Here is a 23228-nt window from a genome sequence, read left to right on the forward strand (position 1 = left end):
CTTGGTTACTTCCAGCTTTGTGACCTTGGGGAGCCTCTCTCCAGCTTGGATTTCCTCAACTGTAAGGTGGACGACTGTCAAATAGCACCGATTTCACTGGACTGAATGAGATGACCCATGTGCTGGCATATGGCAGCCGTTAGGGACTATTCTTGCCATTGGTGCTGGCCAGAGGAAGGACCCGCCAAGCAGCCCTTAGAAAGGGGAGGCAGGAGAAGAAAGGGGGTGGGGAGGTTTTCCCATGGGGAGGCATTCGATGCTGAACAAAACCTTGTGTGTGGTGCCACTGGCTGTCACCTCTTGTTTAGGTTCGACTGGGGGATGTTTCCACAGACACGGACTAGTTCAGCCAAACTGACGATGGGTTTTGAAGGGTTTGGAGTGCAGTGGAAATGCTTAGGTCCTGAGCTCAGGATGCAGGACATAGAAGGGACACGGAAGGGAGCTGTCCCCCTGATCCAACACAGCACTTGATCCCTGCATCTGTTTCTCATAGTTTACAGCCCCCATGGATGGGGTTGGCTGTGCCTCTGTCTGTTTTGGTGACTAGGAGCCCTTGGACGGGACACCCATTTGTCATCTTCATTTCTATGTTCCCAGCCCTCATCCTATGCCCTGTGCCTCATCCTAAGAGGCTTTCAAAATGCTTGTTGAAGAAATGGATTTGTGTCCTAGTTATAGACCTCACCTCCACCAGATGTGCAAGGATTGCCCTGATTTTGCAAGGAGGAACAGCTACTCAGGGAAACCGAGGCACACTTTTAGGTCAGAGTCCTCTCCACTTCCTCAGTCTGCAGTGAGACACATATCTTCAGCAGTGAGAAGTGGCTTAGTCTACTAGAACTGTAAATGAGAATTTTGTCTTTTATTTTAATTCCTGCTCTAGTGCTAGCCAAGAACCTTCCTCAGGCTGAGGTGAGGGGAAAACTGAGCTCCTGACACTGCCTCTTAGTCTTAGGTGGCTGTGGAGTGCCCCTCCCTGATGATATCTTCTCAGCTGTTTGCAAAACAGTCAGGGAGGAGGCGAAGCCCAGAGCCAGGCAGCCTGGCTGTCTCTTTAAATGCCGGGGTCTGTGTAAGAGAGGGAGGGGCCGGCTCTGGAGTGCGTGAAATTCCTGGGCTCCTCCGGCAGTCTCAGGCTCAGAGCTCAGCCCTACACATCTCCTCTTGCATGCAACTCAGAGAGAGAGAGAGAGGCGAGCGTGTCCTACCCTCTCGCAGCCGCCAGTGCCAGCATCTCGAGCCACCAAGGACTTGCTTTTCGCACCTCCAAACCCCCTCCCTTCTTCCCCGCCACTCCCTCCCAGAGAAAGAGAGAGAGAGAAAAAAAGAAAAGGAGATTCTGGAATTTGAATCTTCCCAAAGAGGAAACATACCCAGCAAACTCAGTTGATTAAACATCAAACAAACAAACAGATCCCAAATCATCTGTTCAACTGGAAAGGTAAGATTTGGGGGGAGAAGAAGGCAGGCAGGATGTGAAACAACTCAAGGTTCTTGTTCGTTCTGGAAGGCGACTGCTCCTGAGAGGATAGAACTTTTCAGTTGGGAGCGACCAACCTAGATTTTTTCCCCCTGAATGTTGGGTCGGGAGCCTTGGCTGACCATGGGAATGGCTTTCCACTGCCTTTCTTTTTTTTTTTTTTTTTGGTTTCTCCTGGAAGTTGGGTCCTTTTGCTCCAGATGTTCAAAAAGTCGGAGACTGTTTTAGATTTTTTTAACCTTTTTCTGAGTATTTCTCCTATTTCCTTGGATTGTTAGTCTGAAATGATGTGCGCCCATCACTTCAGTTTGGACACATACTTTTTTTTTTTTTTGTTTTTTGTTTTTTGCATTTTTAAGCTACTTTTCCCCTCATTTTCCCCCCACCCCGGGGAAAGGGCTGATTCAAATGAGAAAGAGAAGAAGGGACATTGAGGTTTATAAGAAGACAAAATTGAATTGAGACAGGGATTTCCCTAGCGGTTGAGGAATTAAGTGTGTGAGTGTGTTTGAGTGTGATTTTTTTGGGGGAGAGGAGGGAGCGTGAGGAGGTGGTTCTTGAGCCTGAGGGTTCAGGTTGGACTCCCACTCTCTTGTGAAGGTGGGCATACTCGGAGGAGGTGAAAAGGGAGTGTGTGCGTGTGTGTGTGTGCGTGCGCGTGTGCGCTCCTGTTTGGATCGGTTACAAGGGAATCTTCCTCCTCTGCCTTCCATTTGTTTATATTAATGATTTAGTAGCAGGCTTGCCTGAAAACTTCCACTCTGTGTAAGCGCTGTGGGTTTTGCGAGCTCTCAGTGACCTTACAGGCTGGTTCGATGTCTTCGTTCTTTCTTTTTTTTTTTTTTCCAAGACATTGTGTTGTACCCGGAGTTTCAGCTCTTTCCCTCTTTTTTTTTTTTTTTTTTTTTAACCCACAAAACTTAATGGCTTTAGAAATATCTTCCTGATAACAAGGGAAAAAAATTTGTCCCACCCACCCCCCATCTCTTCCTAAGCCAGTGATGTAATACCAACCTATGGGCTGGGCTGCTTTGCAGGTGACTTATCCTGTGATTACTTGTTAAAAAAAATAAATTTCTCCTTTCCTCCATTAAATGCCTTCCTCTTCTGATTTGAATGTAGAAATATTGTCATGCAGTGAGAAAATTATATTTTTACTATTATCTGGGTTTAGGTAAAGTAGAATTTCTCTCCCCTGATAATTTTTTTTTAAAAAATTATTTTAATGCAAAGGTCAAAGATCATTCAGAGCTAGCCTAGGATGGAGCAAGACACAGTCTGACCAAAGAGGAGAACTGTGAGTGCAGGAGCTGTCGTCTCCCGCTTCCTCCGGTCATCCCCGCTTGGGGAGATAGTTTTATTTTACCACGACTATCTACCCCAACATTCTTATTTTATTTCCCTGCCCTGTGTCTAATACATGGCCCTGGGAGGGAGAGGGACACTCCTCGTCACACCTAGAAGACGGTGTACTTTCGGGGGTCAGATGACCGTTTGTCTTTGTGATGAAGGTTCCAATGGAAATTTGAACTCCCAGCGCGCTGGGTGACTCCATACCCAGGATAGTGTATCAGGGGGCACCTGGAGGTTAGGTCTGGGGAGCCCGAAGATATAGCCCTTTATGAATTTGCTGTTCTGGGTAGAGCCTCCCTTCATCGTTCAAGGGCTTCTGCATCGCCTTTCAAGTTAAAATGGTCCCGCTGGTTATGATGGGCAAGTTTACCTAAGGGCTACTGAGTACGTGGCGGAAGGATGGAGGGAAGAGAGACATAGCAAGGCTGGTATTTTCTTTTTTTTTTTTTAATCTTCTGGCTTAATCTGCCTAAGTCACATTGGGGCAAACGACATTTCAGATGGGTGCTGGTTGTGCAGACACATTCCTATTGTTAGCATTTTTTGTTGTTGTGTTGGGGAGTGGAGAGTAAGGGCTCTTGGCCCATTTTCTGCAGCCTGGGGTTCATCCTGTGAGCCAGTCTTCCTTCTGGAAGAGGGGAAAAGGCTGGATGCTGGAAGTTCGCTATTAAAGTGAGCAACAGGGCTGGGTTAAATTTTTTTTTTTTTTTTTTTAAACAACCGGACTGTGCGAATGCCCTTTTCTGGAGCTTTCTGGCCCTTTCTAGTGAATAATAATTAAAAAAAAAAAATTGCTTCTTAAGACGAAGGGACCAGAAATCAAAGGGATTCTAAATTTTGAGAGACAACTACGTCTTTGCTGCTCTGGTAGCTCCCTATTATTAATTATTGGGGTTCGACGGGGGCCTGGCCCCCTTTTCTGTTGATTTCTTTTTAATGCTGTGTTTTACTGGATATGTTGATGATTTGCTGCTTATATAAGGGAAAGGATGTATCGAGGTGGGTTGATGCTTGGGGTTTTGAGATCGACTACTGAGATTGGGTGGCGGTTGGTGTGTTTGTCGATATGCGTGGTAGGAAGGTCTTTTCTTTTGGGTGGTGGGGGACAAGGGGATGGCTGGAAATTGTAGATGAGATGCTACGGCGGAGGGGGGACAGGAGGGGAGATGGAGGTGAGGTTGGAAGTCACTGGTTTGCTGAATTTTTGCCTTGCATCCCCCTTTCTCTCGCTCCTTGGCAAAAAAAAAAAAAAATCCATTATCTCTAAAAACACATTATTCTTCAATTGGCCTTTTAGAGAAAAAAAGAGAGGGAGGGGAGGGGTTAATTTGGTGAGGGGGCTTGGTTGTAATTAGCCCACTGCTGCAAAACTGAGATACAGAAATCCATCGGCACCAGCTTTAGGGGCACAGAGAGGCAGCGGAGAGATGGGGGACGGGGTTGTCAGTCTTGGATGAACAGTGGAGCAGTGGGGTTGGCGTTGGGATATTGTGTGTGTTTATGTCTCTGTGTGCGTGCAATTTTTTCCACCCCACCACCGATTTCCCCCTCTGTCCTCCCCCAATTCTGCCATACTCTTGCCTCCTATTTCCACAGACTCCTCTCCCCTCCCCCTCTTCCTTTCCTCTAGCCCTTTCCATCGCGAAGAGAAAATTCTGATTCTGATGGCTCTGCGGCTCTTTTTTCTTTCTTTCTTTCTTTCTCTCTGTCTCTCTTTTTTGCAACACAACAGTGGTGCGATGGCCTTTCCTACATGCCACACGGATGCAGCCTTCCGATAGGAGGGCTAAGTCGGCACATCTACACACACACTTGCACACGCTCTTGCACACACACACTCTCTCTCACACGGACACAGGCGACCAAGGGCTTGATTTCATTCGGTCTCATTCCCCTTTATGGCTCTCCCCACCCCTACCTCCACCATGGCTCCTGTCCGCCCATCTTCATACGGGGAATGCAGTACCGTTATCCACATCTTCTCCCCACACCGCTCTCTTCTTTCTTTTCGCCATTATTCTTTCCCGAAAGCTGTGGTGTGTCGCAGTTCATGGGATTAGCATGTTGTAGAGTCTTCGGGGGAGGGGACCTCTTGAGAAGGGGATTGGGATGGGGGTAGATGACATTAATGATTTCCTTTTTTTTTTTTTTTTTTGGCCAAATAAGCACCCGGTGATAATGATCCAATTTAACCATCCGTGTAATATATGTTTGCGGCACATCAGAACGAGTTTACCCAGGGAAAGCAGAGTCTGGACTGGGTTACCTCTGGGGAGATTTGATGCCTGGACTGTAGAGACACAGACACCCCCTCCCGGGTCCCCCACACCCACACATATGTGCACTCTCCCACACACACCACCACACACGGCTCTGCTCAGTGGGCTGTGTCAAGCCAGAGGGCACTGCACATTATCCCAGAGTTGTCGTGGTTCGTTGGGAGGATGGAGTGATGTCTTTGTCCTATGCAGCTCTCGCTCTACAGACGTCGTCTGGTCTTGAAATTCATGGTGGCCTTTGTGTCGCCTTTCGGGTGGGGGCGGGAGGGGTGTTTGTGTTGGTCCAGCGCCGGTGTGCCTCCAGTTGGACAACATGGGATTGTCAACACTGTGCGTGCGGTTCAAGCAGGAGGCTGCCTGCCGGTGTGTGCTGCGTGAGTGTGTTTGTCGGACGCATACGTGCAGGTGGCTCTGGAGGGGTGTGGGGGTAACAGGGAAGAGAAGCTTACCTGCTTGGAGGGGAGAGGAAGGTAAAAAGCGGAGTTGTCTGGTGGGGGCAGAGAGGGCAGCGGAGTTTTTGGGGTAGTTGAAAAGAGGGTGGAGGGAGAGAAACTGCTCCGGTCCCCAGCGGGAAGCCTGTGTGAGATCCCCACGGCCCCCAGGAAGCCCGTGGGCGAGTGTGCTCAGGGATGACTGTGGGCGGATGCAGACTGAAGGTGGGCGAGCTTGAGGGCTTTCCCCGCCACCTTGGGAGCCCTGGGCTGAGCACGGGAGGATGGTGCTGCTCTCCACAGCCTCAGCCACCCTTGGGCATCTCAGCCGTGATGGAGGCTGCAGTCGCCCTGGGCCAGGGTGGCAGCCTGAGCCCCAGCACTCTCCTGGGCTCTGGCAGCCTTAGCTACCGGACGCCATTTCCCTTCTCCTTTGGCTAAAGGTGTGTCCGTCTTTATTAGCAATTATATGTAAAACTGGAAAACATTTTCTTGAAAGGAAAAAAAAAAATCCTCAGCAAGATGCTGATCGTCCTATGTTTCCGACATTCCATCTCCCTTCCTGGGGCTGACCTTGAGGAGTTAGGGAGAAAGGGTTACGTCATTGCCAGAGGAAAAGGAGAAATGGGGAGTAGGATGCCTCGGGAATGAATTAGGGTGCCGAATGCAGAGACGAGACCGCTCTTGGAATCCCCTGGCACGTTTTCCTGGCGTGACCCTCATATATGGAAGGGAGACTTGCGGAAGCAGAAAAGCGCCCCTTCCGAAGCTCACCGTGAGAAACGCGCCGGCCGGCCTGGTGCATCCGATCCGCTGTGCCAGGCCCTGCTTCCCCCAGGCGCGCCCAGGCACGCTCCTGCTGGGGCAAGAATGGACGAGCTGCAGTTCTGACCCTTGAAGCCAGCCCTGGCTGCTCTGCAGATAACTCAGTGCCGTGGTGTGGCCGGGCCAGCCACAGGTGGCAGTACTGGGTTCTGGCAGAAGTAGCTACATGTGGGGTCTGCTCCTGGCCCCTTCTGGGAGAGCTCTGCTCTAGTGATAGCATCTCTGAAAGGCTTCTTGCCCCAGCCCCGAGCCCCTTTCCAGCCTGTTGCCCCGCCTTTAATTTTAATCAGCTAATCACTGCCCGGTACCATGTTATATGTTGGAGTGCTAAAGTGATCTCGGTGTCTCCCGCTCTAGACTGCACACATTTGCAAAGATTTGAGGCAAGAACCATATGGGTTTGGTGCTCGGGGTCAGTTTTCTTCTCTAGCATCTTGGGGCCTGTCTTTTGGGAAAGCCGAACTTTGCCTTGGTCTATCTTATCCTTGTCTGAAAGATCTGCTGGAGGAATTGTAAAGTGCTAAACTTTCTGAGTTTCATAGAAATGTCTTCCCCAAGCCTGGTCACAGTGACTCTTCCTCTTTCACAATCCCTAGAACATTAGTGATCATCATTATCATCATCATCATCATCATCATCATCATCATAGTCGTAGTAGTAATAGCAACAACAAAGCTACCATGCTGAGGTACTTAATCTATACCAAGTTCTGTACCAAGTGTTTTATTTTATTTTTATTTAACGTCTCATTTAATTCTCCAAACTACTCAATGCACCGAATTATTAATACTTGACAGAGGAGGAGACCGAGACTTGGACTCACATAAAGTAAGCTAGTAAAATGGCAGGTCAGGGATTTGGATTCAGCTCTGTCTTATTCTAAAACCCAAGTTCGTGATTCTTACACTATACGGTTCGAGGTAAAGAGAGATGACCCACCATCTCATTCAGTGCCCTCAAATACAGATGAGAAAATGGAGGCCTAGATAAACTAAACATCTCGTCCAAAGTCATATGCCAAGTTCGATCTAGAGACAAAGTTGGAATCCAGGTTTTCTGGCCGCCCAGGTAGTACCTCTTTCCACACTACCGTGCTGCCTATGGGACGTGCGCCCTCTCTCAAATTGTATTGTGCTGGTGGCTGCCTCATGTCCCCTCTCAGTTCTCCTGTTTCCTTGGTCAGAGAGGAGAGGGGTCTCAGTGAGGTCGGTGGGAGGATGTATGCCTCTAAAGAGGGCAGGTTCTACTGTTACATATCTGGAGAGAGAGTGGAGGGAGACTGGTGGTGGTACTCCAAGGTCGCTGGGGTCACTGAGTGCTGGTCGGGCCATCCTCTGACTGTGCTAAAGGAGGAGACCCCATGGGGAATCCAGGTTCTCAATCCCATGTGGCCCTGCCTATCAAGGTTACTCTCAGATGTAGCAGGGTTTCCATTCAGAGGTCCACGTACCTGGTGTCTGGATCTGATGACTTGGGAGCTTGGGTGAATCTCCCAGACTGGCTTAGCCTTTGTTTCTCAAAGGGAGGCTTGCGCCCAGACGCTAGCCTCAATGTGTTTCACTGTGTTTCCAGAGGGTGGGTGAGGAGCATGATGTCATGAAATGTGAGTGAAGGGTCCCTACCAGTTCTTCTGCTCAACCCCTAGGGTTTACCTTGATCTTGAATCGGGGAGGAGTTAGATGTCCTAGCAAAGTGTGTGTGTGTGGTGTGTGTGTGTGTGTGTGTGTGTGTGTGTGTGTATTTTGTTGGGGTTAAGGTGGTAAGGGAAGGGAGGCAAAGTGGATTCTGAGAACTGGGGAGGGGGACGCGTGAAGCCATTTCTATGTGACCTTGAGATGGAGTGACCAGATGCCCTGGTTTGTAGAGACAGTTCCCATTTAGGTCTTTGTCCTAGTGTAATTATTAACTCTCAGAAGTGTCCTGGTTTGGATGATAAAATATATGGTCATCCTTCTTTGAGATGACATCACCCACTTTCTGTTAATGGGATGGAGAGAGGAAATGGGCATGTCAGAGAGGGAAATCCAATTTTAAGGCAAGGAGGTGGCTGAGAGTAGAGACTTTCTCTAGAAATACTTCCACTTGTGCCCTATTTAAAATATTAAGATCTGAATCTTCTGACTAGTCCTACTACCAAATCACTACTGCTACTCACCTAACTACTCTTGCTATAACTACTTCTACTAGCCAACATATGAGTCCTGACTATGTGCCAGACACTATGCTAAGCACTTGACATGCTTTATCTCACTTAATCTTCCCACAACCCTACAAAGTAGGTCCTATTATTATCTCCGTACTACGAAAAAGAAACTAAGGCCTAAAGAGGTTAAATAACATGTCCAAGGTCACACAGGTAGGAAGTGGCAAGGTCATGATTCTAACCCATTGGTCCTGGCTCCAGAGCCTCTGGTCTTAACGCTTGTGTCACACCACCTCTGTGGGCCAGTCTTCTGGTCCCCTAAGTCTGGAAACTTGATTCTGAGCGCTGACCCATTTGCTGAGCAGTCTGGCTTACAACTCTGGGACCTGCTGAAGGTGTTTCTGCCAGTCAGCGGTCTGTTAGGCATAGGGAGAGGAAGCTGCTGGCCCAGCAGTGGAACTTCTGATTATCTTTTTGATGGCACTTAGGAAACTCTGTTTCCCATGGTGTCTCAGGTACTGTCTTCTCTGTCTCAGGTACATTGTCAGAGGAGCAGTTTAAGTTGTTTGGAGTGGTGGTGGGTTGGCAGAAGGCAGGGAACCTGCAAACTATCTATCTCTGTTTTTTTTCTATGGCCCTGATCCCTGATAAGCCCATGTTTCCCATGGCCCTTGCAATAGGGCCTGGGTGAATGGACGGTCATCTAGCACCTGCTGTTAGCAGAGCATCATGTTCTGCTCTATTTCCTTTAGATGGCTACTGTCCTCATGTGTCTGATGAGGAAACTAGGGGTCAGTGGAGTTAGATAGCTTCTCTAGGATTACACAGTGAGAAGTAGCAGACCCTGGATTCAAGCTCAGGTCTGACTCCTGATTTGATGCTGTTTCTGAGACTTGGCACTGCCCTCTACCTTGAACCCTGGAAAAGAGGGAGTAGGAGTTGGAGCATCCAAAATGGGGAGAAGAAATTCTCCAGGGGTAGGTCTTCAGGTCAGCTCCTGAGGTCTGAGGGCTGGAGAGGGCTCGCTGGGGCTCATCATCTTGGTCAGTCACCTCTGGGCTTTCTCCCCTCCTCCAGCAGAACAAGACAGCTGCTGCCCTTCAGTTGAATGGGTGCTGGTTCTGATCTGGAGGAAAGGGGGAGATGGGACTATGAGCAGCCTCACAGATGGAGGCTGGGGTGTTCAGAATAAGGTACTTCTTTCCCCTGTGGAGCAGTGAAATGTGGACTGACACCAAATTCCTCCTCCTTCACCATGTGTCTATGTCATAGGGTCAAGGGCAAGAAGGGTTGGGTGGTCTCTTTGCCTAGAGACAGGGAGAGAAGAAGCACAGAGGGAAGAAGCCAGGATCCCCCTGGCAGAGGACTCTAGGGAGAAAGTGGCAACTTTTTCTCGGTTGAGAGGCAGGAAAGAGAAGAGCATTTTACTGACTGAAGGGGTGGTCTGCGGCCCCCAAGCTGAGCTGCATTAGCTTCATTGCAGTCCCATTGAAGACTGTGTTTATTTTTCCAATAATGTGTTAATTAAACATCGATTTCTGGGTGGAGGAAAGGGAATTGGATTGCCAGAGCTAAATGGAGTGAGGAGGATGGGGAGCTGGTGCGAGGGGCCCCAAGCTGGAGTCAGCATTCTTCAGCATCACCCAGGAGGGACATTGGGGAGGCGGGGCTGCTGCATCCCCTGGCTCCACATTTGGAATTGCTGGTCCCCCATGAGCCTTCAGGATTCATCTTTTCTACCCCGTGGCTGCCACAGAGGATGGAGAGGGCGCTTTGTTGAACCTCTCAGTTCAAGGGGGGAGAAACATCTTTGGTTTATGGAGTAACTCTGGGCTTGTATTGACAATCTATATAAATTAGCTCATTGGTTCTTTAGATAAATGTGGGGTAGTACTTTTTTATACCTTTGCTTTGGTGATGTGGAAACTGAGGCTCAGAGAAGTTAAGTAGTAAGTTCATGAGCAAAGAGCTGGACAAACTAGATAAGAAAGGGGGCCCTAGAGGAGCAGAAAATATTCAAGATTGGCAGAACAGCTGCCAAGGGTCCAAGCCCCTCTAAAGGAAGAAAAGAATGAAGCATTTAACAAGCAACCAAAAGAAGCATTGAGACTTCATCGTTGGCTAAGGTTGACTGAGATTTTACTATGCTCCAGAAGCTGTGTTAAGTGCTTTGTACATAAAGTTGTGAGGATGCAGTGAACAAGTGTTAGGTAATGTTATTCCCATTTTACAGATGAGGAAATTGGGGCTCAGGGAGGTTAAGTGACTTGCCTGAGGTTGCCGCATTGGTAAATGGTGGAGCTGGATTAAAATGTCAGTGACGAGAACTTCGGGACCTCTTTTACAGCTCTGTTCTGTTTTCTCACACACACTGAGGACACGGATGCCTGCTCAGCAAGGCACCTATAACTTCCAGGAGATAAAGACTTGGGGCTTTTAGGAGGGATTCTCTGATGAGATCCTGTGCCCCAGCAATCCCAGTGCCTTGCAATGTGAACCCCACCATTCCTTTCCCTTGGAGCCTGCGGCCTCCCAGGCCAAGCCTCTGATTGGGCGAAGGCTATTCTGGGGGTGCTCGTGATGGTTGGAGTATGCACTGGCAAGCTTGAAGCTGGGTGATGAGGGGAAGGTAGAGCAGGAGTTCTCAAACTTTTCAGCGTATTAGAATCACCATATTGAAATCCCAAACCGATGCTGTACTTTATACCAATTAAATCAGAATCTTTAGGGCTAAGACCCGGCATCAATATATTTTAAAGGTCTCTCGGTGATTTTATCAGGCTTGCAAACGAGTGGTTTAGATGAGCCTCTACTGTAAAGCAGGTGTCGGCAGGCTGGACCAGCTTCTGATTTCAGAGTCAGGTTAGAAGTGCGGAGGTAATTGGTTATATGCACCCAGTCTCCAGCAGGGCAATGCTTATATTGATCTGTTTTCTTCTCAATCGTATAGCAGCTTTCAGGCTTTGGTATGCATCAAAACCTCTAGGGAATTTTTATAAAATGTATATCCTCAGGCCCCTCTGTGCATTTGATTCATGAGTTCTGGAGTGGGGCCTGCGTTGCAAGCAAGCACTCTCTGTGGCCACGCGAGGTCATGCTCTCCAGGACCAGCCCCAGAGACTCCTTTGTTCCATGCCCATACATGTGAAGGCTTCTCTCTTTACAGGCATGAAAAGGTGAGGACAGAGACCGCTGTGGTCACCTGTTGCTCCGTGAGTTTTGGCCTCCTTTGCTGAGGACCGACTGCCCACTGCTGACATAGGACAGCCCGTCTGCTGGCCTGGGTCCCTGCTGCCCACTGCAGAAGCTTGTCTAGTGCCTCATGTGTGGGCAGCCCTGAGGAAGGGGAGCATGATCCCAACCTGGAAATTCACCAGGCTCCCGTCTCAGGTTTAAAAAAAAATCAGAGTAACTCTCTGCACAACCTGAGCGTTCAGAAGCCTGTCAGCAGCAAGCATCCTGGGTCTTCCCCGGGGATCAGTGAAACAGCTTCTCCGGGGCTCGTTTTAAACTTTTCTCCCGAAGCTGTCAAGAAACAGAATAGTCAGAGACTCTCAGAGCTGGAAGGGACCTTGGTGGTCATCCATGCCAATGCTAATCCTCTTTTCTTTTACTCATGCATTTATTCACCCAACAGATATTTATTAAACACCTACCGTTTCCAGGCACAGTACTGGGTGCTGGCAATACAGCCACAGAGCGACGCATGGCTTCTCCCTCATGGAATTTAAGCTTGGGGGGGGAGGGAGGGCCAATACTAAACGACACAAGTAATTATATAAGTACAAAGTATGGTGAACACTCTGAAGGAAAAGGACTGGGGGCCCTGGGAATTATGAGGATCTAATTTAGAATGATGAGGCCAGGGGCAAAATGATAACTTAAATTTATCAAGTCCTTCTTCTTTGCAAGCCCTATGGTAAGTAAGGGACTCACATGTACCACTTCACCTCATCCTCACAGTGAGCCTTGAGGGGGTGCTGTTATGATGGTGGCCTTGTGACAGATGAGGAAACTGAGGTATGGGGAGGTGCCCAGGGAAGGACTAAAACTAAGGTCCCACACTGACCCTCCTATCCCCTCTAACTTCCCACCTCGGAGTGGGATGGTGGTCTGGAAGAACTGGTATTTGTTCTGAGAGCTGAAGGATGAGATGAGGGTGAGGAAAAGCCAGAGCAAAAATGCTGGTAATCCTGGCTACGCAAGGAACTCTTAGATGTCGGGTGCTGTGTGAGGTACTTCACCAAAATGATCTCACTGAATCTCCACAGCAACTAGGAAAAGAAGGAATTCTTACCCCCCTTTTCAAGGTGAGGGCACTGAGGCTTTGAGAGGTTAAGTTCATAGACACCGGACCCCTCTGAATTTTGCCCTCTCTGGACTGCTTGGATCTCACCTGTTGGGTAGTGCTAATCATGAAGGGTGGGAGACAAAGGAATTCCCCCAGAGCCCACAGGCCTGCTTGTTCTTGGCCAGGGAGAACACAAAGGAAGTAGGGAACAAAGGCCCTCCTTGGGGCATGGCCGCCCCTTTATGCTCTGACTGCGAGGGGTCTCTGGTAGGAGCCTCAGGCCAGCCTTCTTCCAGGTCTGCTGGCTCAGGAGCCAATAGCAAATGTTTGCCCTCTTCCCCCCACCTCTCCCCACCACCTTTCATCCCCACCTGTTGCCAGTTAGTGAGATGCTTGTCACCTGCAGTTCCATCTCTCCTCCTCATCTGGTGTCTTCCTGAACACCCTCTCCGTGTGTGCACCCGAGGTTGCCCCTGTCCACCTTGAGCTGATCTGCACTGAGCCAATGTGAGGCGAGGTGGGATGAAGGATGAGGACTTGGGTCATGGACTTGGTCTGGTGCCACGAGGAGATGCAGGAAGATGTCGGAGGAGAAAGGAGATGTGTTAATGGGGCACCGATAAAATATTAAATTCCCGAAAAGTTTGCCAGGACATGGGAGCTCATTTCTTCAGCCTCCTTTCCCCGACCTTCAGGTGAAAGAAGCTGTGCGTGTAGACAGGTGCCCCACGAGACGGAGGCTTTTCCGCTCCCTCCCTGCATTCTCTTCCTGGTTGATGAGGTGGTTGTGGCAAGGCGGATGCCAGAAGTGGACAGATGAGCTTTCGGTCTGCTTTCCTCTAGGCCTTGGAATAATGGGGGCTGCCTCAGTACTGGACTTTCATTCTGATGAGACTGACACTTGAAGGCAGTTGTTTGACTCCCCAGATTCCTGGAATCAAGATGGAAAAAGGAAGGTGGGGAAGCTTTCTCTGAGAAGGAGTGGGATTTGTGGAAGGTCAGAAGGTTGGCTTGTGTGTGGGTTGTGGATTTTAGATAATTTCACTCTTTTTTCTTTTTCTTTTTTTTTTTGTACGAGCATGGTTATTATTATTATTATTATTTTTTACAACAGTTAACTTCTTATAAAAGCGACTTAATGATTTTCTTATTACAAAATAATAGATGTTCATTATAGGACATTTAGAAAATACCCAAAACAAAAAGTCACCTGTAAGTTTCCTCTCCAGAAATAACTAATGGGAAATTTTGAGGTCTGTCTTTCCAGCTTAATTTCTAAGCGTCCATAATCCAGGGTGTGCTATTTTGTTTTTAAAGAAATTCATTCATTAATCAAGTACTAATTGATCACCTACTCTGTGCCAGGCACTTAAATCACATTTTGGAAGCTGTCACACCAGCCTGATTTTTTTTTTTTTAACTTAAAACGATGCATCATGAACACTTTTCTACAATAGCCACTCATGCCATTGAGCTTCCAGATTTGGATTTTGGGTATAATGAGGCAGTTGGCAAGGTTTGCCACCTTAGGTCTATGTCTTAAGAAGGAAGGAAAGATTGTTGAGCTTTTCTCTCCTTGGCATTTAAGGCAGGCCCTGTGTTAACTTCCTTGGGAGAAAATGTGTCCCTTTACCTAGGAAATAAGGAAGAGACAGGGGAAGGTTTAGAGTGTGGGAAAAACTCTCATTTTTTATTTAGCATTAGAGTCTGGGATTTCTCCAAATGAGGGTTTTGGACAGGAGAGAATCCATTCTCCTGTACAGAATTCTAGCATCTTAGGGGATAGAGTGTTAGCACATAGCTAGTTCATTGTCTTCAATGTGGAGGTGAGGGCCAGGAACAGTTAAATGACTTGCTCAAGGACACACAAGTGGTTGGTTGATGGTACAGCTGGGACTGGAATCTGGGGATCCGAGCTAGGGAGAATTGCATGATGATTGGGGGTGGATCTGATAGGAGTGGTTCAGACAGAGCCCTTGCTGGGCAGATGAAGGGGCTCCAGTAACCTTCCTCGGGTTTGGATACTGTATTTAAAGGAGGTTTACAATACAGTTTTGATTTGCTGAGCTCCTACTGATTTCTTACCCCATTCCTCGTCCACAGGGTACCCCATGCCATCATCTCTCAAATGCACATCTGTGGTTCCACAGGGGGCTGGGAGATGAGAGAGAAAAATGCCCTCCAGAAAGCCAACACTACGCACAGACCAAGCTGGACAGGTGCAGGTTTTCACACATTCAATTTTGCAAATATCTACAGGGGACTTTCTTCCTCGGGGCATTGCATCGAATGCTAGGGATACAGTGAAAAGTACTGGTCAGCATCTCTAGTGAAGGACATCATGAAGGTATGAATCATAGCTAGAGGCCTGGATGCACAGTAGAGGGGACGATGGGGGTTTCCAGGGAAAGGATAGGGGTTTCTGGGGTGAACGTTTACTCCCAGCCAGGGTAGGGAGTGGAATTCATAAAGAATGACATCAGCAGATGGGGAGAAGGACTAAGGATGACAGGCCAAGGAAATGGCCTGAGGAAAGGAAATAAAGTGAGGAATTCTCCCCAATACACGGGAGACTGACCTTTACAGCACGTGGGTACGGGACTGAGTGAGAGACGGGGCTGTTAGCGGGAGGTTTAATTAACTCTTTATAAAAGTTTCAGTGTTCGAGGAACCTGAAATGGTATGTGTTTTCGTTAGGTGATCTCTATCACAGGAATCCCAACTCAATCTGGCTTAACCATAGAGGGATATTTTTTTTTCCCCCGAGGTGTGGGGCAGGGAGTGGGTTCATATAACTAATATTTTAGAGAATTGACCTCAGGTTTGGTTCAGCCTAGGGCTGTCCAATATTACCAGGCCCTCAGGCTGGCCCTGTCCATGGTATTAAAATGGCTCTGCGTCTCTAGAGCTCAGGCCAGTGCACCTTACCCTTAAGAGTTAGAGAGAACTTCTCTTCCCCTAGTTGTTGAAAAAAGTCTTAGGCTTCATGTGACCAACTTAGGTCACATGCTCTTCTCTTGAACCAATCATAATGGGATTCCCCTGGAGCCGGGGGAGGAGCCATCCCGTCTCCCACCAGGTGACTGCTTTGTCATGGGTGGCAGCTGGAGTGGATGCTGGGAGCTGCAGGATAGTGGGCAAAGGCCTGTGGCCTTCGTCTGTGTGTCCCAGGGAGCATGGGACGAGTGAGAGTGGCAGAGTGGCTTATTTACCTTTGTTGTAGAAGGAGAACTCTGGAGGCAGGATCGAGAAATCATTGGGTTTAGAAGAATTAGGGGCAAGGAGGACACTCCCTGGCTGATAGTGGCTCTACTGGACCATTGAGCCAAGTCCAGAATATGGTCCATGTGGGTGCATCTGACTCATCCTGGCAAAGGGACAGGAAGGAGGAAAGGCAGAGCAAGAGGGTAACTATGAAGGACCATGCCGGTCTTCATCTGTCAAAATTTTTCTCCTGTGGTTTGGTCATTCTTCAGAAAAAAAAGGGGGCTAAGAATCTTTTGGGAAGCCTGAGGGTTGGTGCTTCTTGCAAAATTCTTCTGAAGGGCCTCATAAGTCCTAGCAGATCCTGAGGTGCAGGAAACTGAATTCATGCTGTATAGATTTGAGTTTTTAATTCAATCAAAGCTCCTCCCAAATCAGCTTTGATTGATAGGTGCCTTCTCAACATCACCATTTCCTCAGGGGTCTGATGGCTTTAGAACTGCTGTGCTAGTTTCCATTTATACGTGGCTACCCCTCATTGGGCTGTTATGTGCTCTGGACTGTGTTTGGAGAATTAAGTTGCTTTACGCCTTAAAGCCAATAGGATGCTGTTTGTTCTCATTCCTTCAAATGGAGGTAGGAGCCTCTTCACTAGGGGATCTGCCCTGAGCTGGCAAAAGGGGGCTTTTCTGACTTGGTGATTCTCCTCCTGTGTGGGAATCTGTTCACGTAGTTGAAAACTGAGCTGTAGTATGGAGATAAAGGGAGCAGGATGCTGGCGGTGGCATCTGGTGGTGGCATCATGCTCTCAGGTTTCAAGATGGTTGAGCTGCTTGGAGCTGGCTTGGGGGAGCCCTAGCCTTGGACAAAGGAGTTGCGCTTGAATATTAGCTTTGTCATAATAGCCATAGGGTCTTGGACACTTGGATTTTGAGAGTCAGAGAACAGCTATGGAGGACCTACTGTGTTCTAGGACTGCTTGGACATGCGGATGTTTCTTATCTTGAATTATCCCTGAGGCAGCAGTGAGGATGGAGCTGTACGTCATTGAGGGGCTGCTCTGTGCACTCACTGTGCTTGAGCTGTCCATGCTATCCAGGTCTCCCTGGCAGCTCAGGAGACAGGTGGAGGTGTTTTTACTTTATAGATGAGATAGAGAAAGCTCAGAGAGGTTAAGTAGTTTGCCCAAGTACTCTCAGCAAGTGAATTAAAAGTAAATCTAGTGTTTTCTGACTTTAAAGTCTGCAGTGCTCTGGATATTAGGATGTGGTGGGAAAAGCATGAGTTTTGGGGTCACATACGAAGACTGAAGACAACTTCCTTCCAGTTATTTTTTAGCTCAGTGGATACTTTACCGCCTGAGCCCAATTGTCATTATCTATAATTAGAAGTAATAACATAAGTTTTGTAGTTGAGGAAGGCTTAGAATCAAGTGACTTGTCCAAGTTCATCGAACTCACAGTTAGCACAGCCTGGATTAGCACCCACGGGGTCTGAAGCCAGATCCACTCTCTGCTCCGCCTTCCACTGCACTTTGTGGTTTTGCCTGGTATGTATGAGCCACGGCCATGAGAATCATGATGGTGCAATCCTGTTTTGTGTGGGGCAGATTCTGCTGATAGGAAGCTGCTGCTTCTGGCGATAGGTGGGACAGGCAAGGAGATTTTATTCTCATCTTTCTCTCTGACTCCTAATGTCTCCGCAAGGGTTTTCTTAGAAGTAAGAGTTAAAGAAATGAGACTAGGGCTGAGTACAAGAGTGAGCTGTTACGATGTCAGGTTTAGGGGGTCGCGGGGTTGATCAAGGCAGGAGGTGAGATAACTCATCAGATGGCTGAGTGGAATGTGCTAGAATCTTTCACATGTGCTATGGAGGAAGCAGGGGTCCCTGGGAGGAATTGGGGGACTTGGGTTCACTGTGTACTCTTGGACTTTTCTAAAATGAGTATTCAGTAAATTAGCTCATAGGGCGCACCCATGTGCTATATGACTGTGCTGCCTACAGGGTTGATAGTGTCACCCTCATTTTAGAGATGGTGGAACACAGTATGGAGGGATTAAATTGCTCAGGGTTTCTCAGCCAGTGAGTGCCAATGTTCAAAATGGGACTGTAGGCTCTTCCGCTGTAACATATCTGTGTTTAGAAAAACTTGCCCTTTCTACATACTTCACAGACTCAAAAGATTCTACTTTAACTCCCTTTTACCCTCTGACAGTTGAGGAAACTGAGGCTTAGCGGTCAGATGATTTGACCAAGGTCCCACAGTGAGAAGAGCCATCTGAGGTCAAGGTTATGGCATCTCCAAGCTCATGGTCACCTCCTAAATGTAGAGCAGACACCTGCAGTGCCTGCCCAGGCTGGGGCGAGTGGTAATCACTGATGGTGAATTAGGGCTACTGTGTTGTAGCCTGGTGTTTAGAGCCTGAATTAGGTCCTTTCGGGGCCTGGGAGCAAATCAGGAAACCAAGGCAGAAGCCCGTGCATAAGAGCTAGACATCACTCTGTGGACTGGACGCCACAGATGCTCAGGCAACAAGAACAGTGGCAGATCTCATAAGTAGGTGGGCTCAGCTTACTGGATGGGGAAGACGCAGGATGCCGTGGTCATTGAGTTATTATTGGCTGAGTGGTTATTATAATCTGAATTTGTAAAGGCCTGAAACGGGGGCTTTGGAATCAGTCTGACCCAGATGTGAATGTGGATATGTCTCTTCTGTGTTTACAAACTTGAGACAAGTTACTTCCCCTCTCAGAGACTCAGAATTGTCATTTTAAAAACAGGAATAAAGTCACATTTACCCCACAGAATAGTTGGGAATATTAAAGGAGAAATTGTAGGTGAACTACCTGGCTTAGTGCTCTCAGAATTACATGTCTGGCCTGGCTCTCTCACTTGAGCTCAAATTTGTATCAGTATCTCTACCTGTTTGGCTAATACTAATTCGATCAATTTTTACGTGCTTTAACATCTTTTCATTTTACCTCCTATTCTGACCTGCTCTACCCAGTGTTCTTGCTTTAGAAGTAGCAACTCCATCCTCCCAGTTGCTCACACCTAACATACTTAGAATTGTTTTTGACGCCTTTCTTCTCATGACCCATGTTTAATCAATCTATCAGCAAATCTGTAGCCTCTCCCTTAAAAAATGGACTGAGAATATGACCACAAATCTTACTTCTGTGGTCCTAGCCACCATTACCACCTCTTGCCTGGATTATTACAATATCCTCCTTCCTTACTGGACTCCTGCTTCCGCTCTTAACTGCATCCATTTTTTTCCCCCTCCACACTGCAGGCTTTAGAATGAAAGTCAGGTTGCATCACACTGCTCAGAACTCTGCGGTGGCTTCTCATGCCACTCAAAGTGAGCCCCGGAGTCCTGCATGTGCCTGTGAGGCCCATCTAGATCCGGTCCCAGCACCTTCCTACCCTCTTGTTTTCCTGGCCTGTGCCCGTCCCAGTCACACGGGGCTCCTTGCTGCTCCTTGAAGCCACTAAGCCCAGTCCAGCCTCCAGCCTTTGTCCTGGCTATTGCTCTTCCCCAGGCCTCTGCACAAAGGAGCCTCATTGGGTAAGCCTTCCCCAGCCACACTGTCCAGAATGGCGTTTCCCTCCCCAGTGCTCTCATACCCTTTGCCTTACTTAATTTTCATAGCACCTGACACCATCTGACATATTACGTATGTGTTTATTTTGCCGAGTGTCTGTCTGCCTGAGCAGGACCTTACTACCCTGAGGGCTGGCTGGGACTTTGTTTTGTTCACACATGGCACCTCGCGTGGAGTGAGCACTCAGTGAACACCTGCTAGATGAATGAATGCCTCCCCTTTTTTGTTTCCATAATTCAGGCACCTTGTTACATTGGGCCACTTCTCACCTAGTCCTTGAGGGTCAAATGAGAATGTACCATCATCTTAGTTCCCTTTCTTGAAAAGGCCTGGGACTTTTTGAAATAGCTTTCTAATTTTTCTCATTTTAAAAAGGGACACATGTGCCATGTACATTGCAAAATAAAAACAAAAGTAGAACAAAATTCAGGAAACAGAAATGCATAAAGAAGACAATAAAGATCTCCTGGAATCCCATCTCCCAGAAAGAACAGCTGTTACCATCAGCCTGCCCACCCCTCAGGCTGTCCTCAAAGTCACAGGTTTTCTTTCTTGGGGAGAGGGATGAATGGGGAGGGACATTCGGCAAATGAAGAATATTATTAAAGAAACTGGTGACAGAATGACAATGATAACCAGCAGTGTGTCCGGTCGAAAGGATGTGGCTAGGAATTGGAAGTATTTGACCTTTATCTGTGACTCACTCTTATGTACAGTCGTGCCCCTGTATCTTTGTGGGGGATACACCCTAAGACCCCCAGTAGATGCCTGAAATGGTGGATACTACTATGTTTTCTTATACACATATACCTATGATAAAGCTTAATTTATAAGGTTAATAACAATAACTAATAATGAAATGGAACAATTGTGACAATATGCTGTAATAAAAGTTATGTAAATGTGGTATCTCCATCTCTGATGACTGACCTGATAACGAAGAATTCTGCTAAGTGATTAATGAGCGGGTGGTGCATACAGGGCGGGTGCACTGGACAAGGGGATAATTCACGTCTGCGCCATCAGATTTCATTATGCCACTCAGAATGGTGCACAATTTAAAACATATGAATTGTTTATTTCTGGAATTTTTCATTTAATATTTTCAGACCACAGTTGACCAGGGGTAACTGAAACCGTAGAAAGTGAAACCACTAATAAAGGAGGACTATTGTATTAGAAAATAATTTTGTTTCTAACAAGATAAGGGTCTGATATAAGGAAGACAGGGATCCCTCAGGAAAGGTACAAGGGAAGTTCATTTCTGCCTTGTTTTGCTTATTTTTCAAAGCATCTACCTGGATAGAGCTTTCTTTAAGGCCACGAGAGCTGAGAGCTGTGTTTCAGTGCAAGCGAATTTATAACTAGCGGCGTATGTGGGGCTGGTCGGGAGCTTGGGAACTGACAGTAGTTGAACTACTTACTTACCTTGTGCTGGGAGCTTTATACCCAGTAGTTAACACGTTGAATTCTCGTGGCAGTCTTGTGTGGCAGGCATCGTGACTGACGCTTTACAGATCGGAGTATGGAAGCTTAGCGAGGTCATGTGACTTCCCCAGGTGTACACCCTCGGGAGTGGTACACAGTCTGAACCCAGGCTGTCTGACTCCAGAGCTTAACCACATAACCATGATGAAACATGCTTCTAGAGCAGTCAGAACAGAGGGGCAGGTGGGCTAACACGGAGGAGCATTTGATGAAGCAGAGGGAGAAAGCTGGGACTTTCCAGGGGGGACCCCATGTGGGGATCCCCTAGCCCCCAGAGTCCTATCTTATGTGGCCGGATGGGCCGCGAGAGCCTGGTTCTGTGTCTTTGGCTCGGAGGCTGACTCCTAGACATGTCCAACGCTGGTGTGATGGAAGTTAGGAGGCAGTGTAAACAGTGTGAAATAATGAGGAAACTCTTGAGATAGACATGGCAGGGAAACCAGACAGCCGCCCACATCACTCCCCAGCCCAGAAGTTTTGTAACAAGCGATTCCCTGCAGATGACAGAAATTGTAGTTACAGAAATTGGGGGTGAGCAGGGGCATTAAATCATCCCTTCTCCTTGAGCTGTGCACAAACTCTGAGTTTCTGGCTTTGGCGATGGGGGCTGGTGGGGTGGGAGGGCTGTCCTTTGAATTCATGAGGACCATTCCAGCTGGGCCAGTGGACTGAGGTGCAGACTTTTAATAGCCCTGTGGGGGTGGTGCCACATGGTTCCAGAAGAGGGATCTAAGTTACAGTCCTGCTCCCTTTTGCTTCCCAGAGCATGATGTCTGTGTGTCTCTCTCTCTCTCTCTCTCTCTCTCTCTCTCTCTCTCTCTCTCTCTCTCTCTCTCTCTCTCTCTCTCTCTCTCTCTCTCTCTCTCTCTCTCTCTCTCTCGTATGGATTGTTTGTATACTGTTACATTGCCTAAGGGTCGGAATTGGCTCCTGGGAATTACTGCTGTTCAGATGTTAAACTGATACTGACACTCAGATCTTATCCGCAGAGTGAGGAGATACCTGTGGTTTCATTGTCACTCTTGAGTCTTGAGATCTGTGTAGGAAGGAGAGAGTGAGAGGGATTCTTAATTCAGTGGTTGTGCAGAGTTTGAGGTGAAGTTCTTATTTATGCTTTAGCTGGGTAGGAAATATTGAACTTACCATCACCCTGTAAAAATAGTTTGTCTCTCAGTTCTATTTCTCAAGGAGAAAGAAGTCCTCTTGGACTGCGTTCATTCAACAAGTCTTTATTGAGCACCAGCTGGGTCCAGACACTGTGCTAGGTGCCGGAGATGGAGTGGGAGCAGTGGTGTGGGTGACAGCTGGCAGGGATGAGACATATTTTGGTGGTACTGTTGACCGGAGTTGATGATGAATTGGATATGGGATGAGGGAGAGATCAGTGGGGAAAGCGACTCCCAGGGTGCTGATGTGAGAAGCCATCCGAAGCTTGGCACCAGATCTCCTCTCCCGGGGTGGGTGGCATGGCTCCAGATTGCTAGGGCAGATTTCACATATTTCAGAAAGGGGAGGGGTAGAGAGGCTTCAGGAGGTGTCAGCCACTCAGCCTGAACATGTGCATTTTTCTTCTTACAAGAAGTTGCCATTCACCAGTTCTTCCCGATTTCTCCTCAATCTGCCCAAAGTCTTCTACCTTCCTGGTTCCCCACCTCTGTGTGGAATAAAATATGGGGAGGAGAAATTGACCTCTAGAACATTATCCCAGCTAAGGGAGACTTCAGAAAGCCTGTTCAGCTTGGGGCCCAGGAAGGCAAATAAGTCTAGGTCCAGTTTTCGACAAAGTGGATATCGTTGTCGCAGATGACTCCAGCTGATAATCTCCTTTCAAACAATTATGGAATGAATATTAGTGCTAAAATGAAATTTTGGAGCTTGTGTAATTTAACACCCATTCTAGGGGTACCTAAATTAAGGCTCAAAGAGGTTACAGATTGCATAAAATCACACAGCAGTTTGGTGCTAGACTTGGTATCATAGTACATAGTTTCTGCAGCTGGTTACCAGGCTAATTCTTCCCATCTGTCTCTGGAATTTGACCCATAGGGATGGAGAAGACACTAGCCCAGTGGAGATGATGCAAGTTGAGTGTGGGGCAGGGGTATGATGCACAACCCACATC

At 47.8% G+C, this 23228-nt stretch overlaps 1 protein-coding gene across 27 annotated transcripts in view; it reads left to right on the forward strand.

The window, feature by feature from the left end:
• Window positions 1-1113: 1113 nt before the first annotated feature.
• Window positions 1114-23228, forward strand: part of NRXN3 (neurexin 3) — a 1418420-nt gene continuing 1396305 nt past the window's right edge. For 16 of the 27 annotated variants that reach the window (XR_004956343.1, XR_004956344.1, XM_036239442.1 and 13 more), the window contains exon 1: window positions 1115-1444. The gene's annotated coding sequence lies outside the window, so the exon portion shown is untranslated. Of the gene's footprint in view, window positions 1445-2416; window positions 3509-23228 lie in introns of those variants that run through there. The other 11 variants (XR_004956345.1, XM_036239456.1, XM_036239441.1 and 8 more) reach the window with 3 other exon arrangements.

The sequence above is a fragment of the Rousettus aegyptiacus genome, unplaced genomic scaffold, assembly GCF_014176215.1.
Source record: "Rousettus aegyptiacus isolate mRouAeg1 unplaced genomic scaffold, mRouAeg1.p scaffold_m13_p_3, whole genome shotgun sequence".
Taxonomy (NCBI): domain Eukaryota; kingdom Metazoa; phylum Chordata; class Mammalia; order Chiroptera; family Pteropodidae; genus Rousettus; species Rousettus aegyptiacus.